The sequence below is a fragment of the Chrysochloris asiatica genome, unplaced genomic scaffold (assembly GCF_000296735.1).
Source record: "Chrysochloris asiatica unplaced genomic scaffold, ChrAsi1.0 scaffold00022, whole genome shotgun sequence".
Classification (NCBI taxonomy): domain Eukaryota; kingdom Metazoa; phylum Chordata; class Mammalia; order Afrosoricida; family Chrysochloridae; genus Chrysochloris; species Chrysochloris asiatica.
The window spans coordinates 7,664,899-7,671,651 of NW_006408540.1; positions in this window are offsets into that span (position 1 = coordinate 7,664,899).

A 6,753-nucleotide genomic window follows, 5' to 3' on the forward strand; every position below is an offset into this window, starting at 1 on the left:
AAATGTAGAAAATGAAGAATTAAATAATAAATACAATTGTGGTTATTTAAAATACATTGCTAATTATCTGAATACAACTGAAAATTCACAGTATTTTTTTTTTCCTTTTAGCATCAGCATTTTTATATATGCTATATCACAAGGACATTTCCATTAAAATAATAGTTACTGAAATGTGCTGGGCCACTGGGAATATACTATTTTAATGAGTACAAATCAGATTAATCTGAATCATAAAAATATAATGATAATAATATAAGGGTAATGATGATAAAGTGACTCGTACTAAGTCACTATAGTGAATCAGGAGTAAATGTAGGCAGAAAGGTTAGGTGTTCAGCCTATCCACTAAATCATACTACCTTTCTAATTTTCAACACTCAGTAGTAATGCATATTAATTAAACATGCAACAACTAAAATTTAAAAGCAATACATTCTGGCTGCCTAAAAGAGATGATTTCTACTTCACATCATTTTCCTTTCTTCAAATATGGTATTAACTAAGATGCTAATATCCTTTATTATTTCTGGAAATAGTTAGCTTTAACTGACTATGTATTTCCATATATAGCTTGTGATCTTCTTTGAGAAATAAAGACAAATAAATGGCCAAAACAAATAGGAAACCATAATATCTCATATATTGCTTTTCAATGAAGGCATGATGGTTACAAGAACAAAGTGAATGCAAGAACTTATAACTTTCCTTTTAAAATGTCATGAAATACTTAAATGGCCATTTTTATGTAGATAGAGATATACTTACTTTCATAAAACAGAAGAACACAAACCAGTCGCTCTAAAGTTGGCTCTGAAGAGCATGGTCAACTCAATTGCCTCCCACAGGATTTTCAGTGGCTGGAATCTTTTGAAAGCAACTTTCCAGGCTGTTCTTTTAAGGTGACTGTGAATACATTCCAATCTCCAACTTTACAAAGATTAGTAGCAGAATGTTTACATCACCCAAGGACTCCTTAACTTTCTTAGTTGAAAATATGTCCCATAGATCTTCAAAAGGACATCAACAAAATTGTAGAAGAATTATTCTAGGAATGATAGACTTCTAGAACTGGATATGATGTTACCAAAACTGGATAGGTTAAATTTATATAAGATTTTAGACAAGGACTCCTTCCTTAAAGGAACCCTGGTAGCACCATGGGTTAGGCACTGGGCTTCTAATCATAAAGTTGTTGGTTCAAATCCACCAGGCATTCTGTAGGAACTAGATGCAGCTGTTTGCTCCATGAATATTTATAATTTCAGAAACCCTATATAGGTAAGCTATGTGTCAGTATTGGAGTCCTGGTGTGGCGTGGTGGGTTAATGAGCCAGACTGCAAAGTAGTTTGAACTGCAAGGTCAGCGGTTCAAGTTCAAGAGCTGCTCCTCATAAACTGTATACAGGGTCACTATGGGTCGGAATCAACTCAATGATGCTGAACAACAACATGGGTCAATATTGACTCGAAGACAGTGGGTTGAGTTTGGTTTTTGATTCCTTCCTTCAAACTCATCCTTTAATGGATTATTTATTGCTTGTAGTATTTTTTAGATAATTTTTTTTACCACTAATGGAATGAATGCCAAATCATGGAATGATTCAAATCGTGTTAGGTATGATGGATTTTGATAAATGTTATGTGGGCCACTTTCATTCCAGTGAATTCAGGTGGTAGGATAGGTGAGTGAGGCATGGAAAAAGTCACTGGAGGTTAAGAATTTTAGTTTACTGAGTATTTTAAACATGAGGCAATACATTAATGCTCCGTTTACTGGCTGCACATAATTGCTGCTCAATTCTGTTTCTTACTGTTGCATTCTCTGTATCATCTTCTAGTTCCTTTGACAAGTAAAAGATTTCAACCTGTCAGAGCCAAATTTTATTTGGCACCTGATAACTCCTGGCTTATTCTTGACAAGAAAGGAGAATCTTACTCTTCTTTTGATTTCCTGGCCCACAGTAAATTGCCTAATGAGAGTGATTCTGAAATGCCCATCTGCCCTGACTATTACTATTCCACATTGTAAAACCAGTTAAAATGTGGAATCAAACAAGGACCTAGACCAATTGGTGCCAAATAAAGGAAATAATAAATATCCTTACACACCTTATCTTGGAACTGTACAGAAGCTCAAAGAGACAGAAGTTTTACACAATCGCTATTCCAGGATGTGCCACCTCATACAATAGACTCTCAGCACAAGAAACTTCCTTCTGCTTTTGGTAGTTATGCAAAATCTCAGTAACATGTCCCACCACTACTCTGTCATTGTGTCTTACTGTGATGGCTTGCATGTTGCTCTGATGCTACAAGGTATGCTGCCAGTATTTTAAATACAGGTAAGGTATACCTATGTTGGACAGGTTTTAGCTGAGCTTCCAGACTAAGGCAGACTAGGAAGGATGAGAGACAGACTTCTTCTGAATGTTTAATCACTGAAAACCTTGTGAGTAGCAGTGGAACACTGTCAGAGAACACCAGAATAATAAATATAGAAATATGATGAGTAGTAACAGAATATTGTCAGATACAGTGCTGATAGATAAGCCGCTCAGTTTGGAAGGCACTCAAAATGTCACTGACGAAGAGCTGCCTCCTCAAAGCATTGTTGACGGTGATGATCTGAATGGAGAAAAGCTTTCAGGACCATCATTGCAGATGGGTCAGAACTCAAAATGAGAAGAAACAAACTACAAGCATCCATTATTCATTGGAACATGGAGTGGATGAATCTAGGAAATTGGAAAGTTATCAAAAATGAAATAGAATGCATAAAGATCAATATCCTAGATATTGTTGCTGTTGTTAAGTGCCATCAAGTGGACTCCAACCCACAGCAACCCTGTATGGGTTCAAGGAGCAACTGGTGAGCTTGAACTGGTGATTATGAAGTTCAAACAGGTTTGCAGTCTGGTGCATTAACCCACAGCACCACACCAGGACTCCATTCTAGATATAGGTGAGCTGAAATGGACTGATATTGGCCATTTTGAATCTGATACTTCTATTGTTTATTATGATGTGAATGACAATTATAGAGGAATGGCATTGCATTCATCATCAAAAAGAATATTTCAAGATCAATCTGAAAGAATAATGCTATCTCTGATAGGATAATATCCATATGCCCTATAAGGAAGACCAGTTAATAAAATACCACAATTATTCAAATTTACACATGAACCACAAAAGCCAGTGATGATGAAATTGAAGAATTCTACCAACTTTTTCAATCTGAAATTGATCAAACATGCAATCAAGATGTGTTGATAATTACTGGTGATTCAAATGCAAAGCTTGGGGGGAAAAAAAAGGAGAGATCAGTCATTGGAAAATATAATTGTGGTGATAGAAAGAATGCTGGATATCACATGATAGAATTATGCAAGACCAATGTCTTCCTAACTACATAGAATTATGCAAGACCAATGTCTTCCTAACTACAAATACCTTTTTTTTTTTTTTTAAACAATGTAAAAGATGACTATACACATGGACTTACAAGATGGAATAAACAGAAATTTGACTATATCTGTGGGAAGAGGTAGTGAAAAAGCTCCATGTCATCAGCCTAAACAAGGCCTGGGCAGACTGTGGAACAGATCATCAATTGTTTAAATCCAAATTCAAGCTGAATCTGAAGAAAATTAAAACAAGTCCTTGAAAGCCAAAATATGACCTTGAGCACTTCCCATCTGAATTTAGAAAACATCTCAAGAAGAGATTTGATGCATTAGGCACTAATGTCCAAAGACCAGAACAGTTGTGAGATGTCATCTAGAAAATCATATAAGACAAAAGAAAAAGTTCATTAAGAAGACAAGAATGAGGAAAAGAACAAAATGGATGTCAGAAAAGACTCTAAAACTTGCTCTCTAACATAGATATGCCGAAGCAACTGTACAAAACAATGCAGTTAAGGCAGCTAAAGGGAAAATTTCAAAGGGTCTCTCGAGAAGACAAAGTCAAGTATTACAATGAAATGTGCAAAGATCTGAGTTAGGAAACCAAAAGGGAAGAACACCACTGGCATTTCTCATGCTGAAAAAAACTAAAGAAAAAATTCAAGCCTTGACTTGAAACATTGAATGATTTTATGGGGAAAATATTGAATGAGGCAGAAAGCATCATAAGAAGATGGAAGGAATACACAGAGTCACTGTAATAAAAAGAAATGGTTGATGTTCAACCATTTTAAGAGGTAGCTTATGATCTAGAGCCATTGGTACTGAAAGAAGAAGTCCATGGTGCACTGAAGGTATTAGCAAAGAACAAGGTTCTGGGAATTGATGGAATACAAATTGAAGTTTTTCAACAAACAGATGCAACACTAGAGGTACTCACTCATCTATGCCAAAAAATGTGTCCAACTGATTAGAAGAGATCCATGTTTGTGCCCATGCCAAAGAGTGGTGACCTATCAGAATGTGAAAATCATCAGACAATATAATTACTATCACATGCAAGTAAAATTTTGCTAAAAATAATTTTAAAATTATCGTTATTGACAGAAAACTTCCAGCGGTTCAAGCCAGATTCAGTTGAGAATGTGGAATACTCAGATAACAATATTGCTAATGTCAGATGGGTTTTGGTTGAAAGCAAAGAATACCAGAAATATATATTTTTTATTTTTGTTGCTGTTAATTGCCATAGAGTTGGTTCTGACCCATAGTGCACTGTACAGGGTTTCTGAAGAGCAATTGGTGAGCTTGAATCTCTGATCTTGCAATTGAAACCAACTTTGCAGTCCAGCGCATTAACCCATAGTGCCACACCAGGACTCCAGAAATGTGATTATCTGTGCTTTATTGACTATGCAGAGACTTGGATCATGACAAGCTATGGACAGCATTGTGGAGAATGAGCATTCTGGAACATTTAATTGTGCATATGAGAACCTGTATATAGACCAAGAATAAGTCATTTGAACAGAACAAGGGGACACTGAAAGGTTTGAAATTAGGAAAGCGTATACCAAGGTTGTCTTTTTTTCTCCGTACTTATTCAATCTGTATGCTGAGTAAATAATAAATGAAGCTGGATTATATGAAGAAAAACATGGCATCAGGTTTGGAGGAAGAGTCATTAACAACCATATGTGGATTATACAACCTTGCTTGTGGGAAGCAAAGAGTACTTATTATATTGGCTAAACCATGCTTTCTTTTTCTAAACTTTTTATTGTCAATTGAGTGAAGGTTTACAGATCAGATCATAAGTTTTACATTCAGTATATCATATATTTGTTTCATTACAACGATTGCTGTCTCCTCCATGTACCATCAGTTAACAATATTTACCTCTGTTCACTGTACCCTTGCTTTCCTCCCTGTATCTTTCACTACCATAATTTTCCTTTTCCAACCTCCTTCTTGTTGTATTTGCCTTCTCTCTCACCCAAGTTAGCATGCATCTAGTAGCGTAGTGGTTATGAATAGGGCTGCTAACCTCAGGGTCAGCAATTCTAAACTACCAGCTGTTTCACTGGAGAAAGATGAGTCTTTCTGCTCCCATAAAGATTTACAGCCTCGGAAACCCTGTACATAACAATGGCACATAATAAGAACAACAACCCTCTAGCCAGTGAATAAATTTCCCTTCTCTTCCACACCTAATAATCAACATAGAATGTTTCTTTTAATAAGAAAAACTTCTCTTACCTTTTCACGGCATTTGCTGCTTTAAGAGCCATGGAACCAGTTTAGACTCATAATGACCTTGTATAAAGTTTCCAAGGTGATTTTGAACTGCTGGCCTCATAAAAAATAGTCTTTGATTATTTTATACATTAATGACATACATCTGGCAGTAACAGACACCAAGATGTGAGATAAGTGTACTGCTGATTAAAGTTATGTGTCAAATTAGCTTATGATTCTCAGTGGCTATACGGTTATGAAATTATGCAATTTGGCATATATGTACTAATGTAGTCATTCGTCATTTATATATAATACTGGTTTTTGCATAATGACCTGGCCTTTGGAGTCTAAATATGTCAAGTTTATGCATGAATACACACACACACACACACACACACACACACACACACACACACACTGGAGTCATGGTATCACACTTTAGTATAAACACTGGGGAGTCACTTACTCCAGTGTGCTACAATAAAGATACCCTTAATACGGTGTTCATGGAGCCAACAGTAAAGAACTGCTGCCCAGTAGTAACAAGCAAGTTCTGCCACATTGTAGTCAATGAAGATTGAATTTATCACCTGGCTTCTTCTTCCACCAAGCAGTAAACTGTGTTTTTCCTCCTCCCTACCAAAAGAGTGTTAGGAAAAGGCAGGGTTTCCAAAGAGTGAGTGGCTGGTGGGTTTGACCTTCTGGTTAGCAGTCCAGTGCTTATCCTACAATGCCATACCTTTAGGACTTATCAAAAAAGCACCAGAGATCTAATACTAATAACTTATGGTGTCATTTTATCTGTTCATCCATACACATTGTATAATTATAATTCTTTCACATTAAAAAAATAAGTGTTTTAACTTAAATCTTTAGAAGCAAGACTAATTTGCGTCCTTTTATATTGTGGATAGCAAGTACTGTTTTACTGTATAAGATGTTCTAATATAGTGTTATGAAAATGAAGTTGGTCAGGATTGACAGTATATCAGAACTTCCTCTTTTCATTCTTTTAGTTCACTATATTTTTATGACCTAAATCCTGAAAACTATAAATGACTGTTTTAGTCCTCAGGCTATTAAAAAAAAAAAAAAAAAAAAA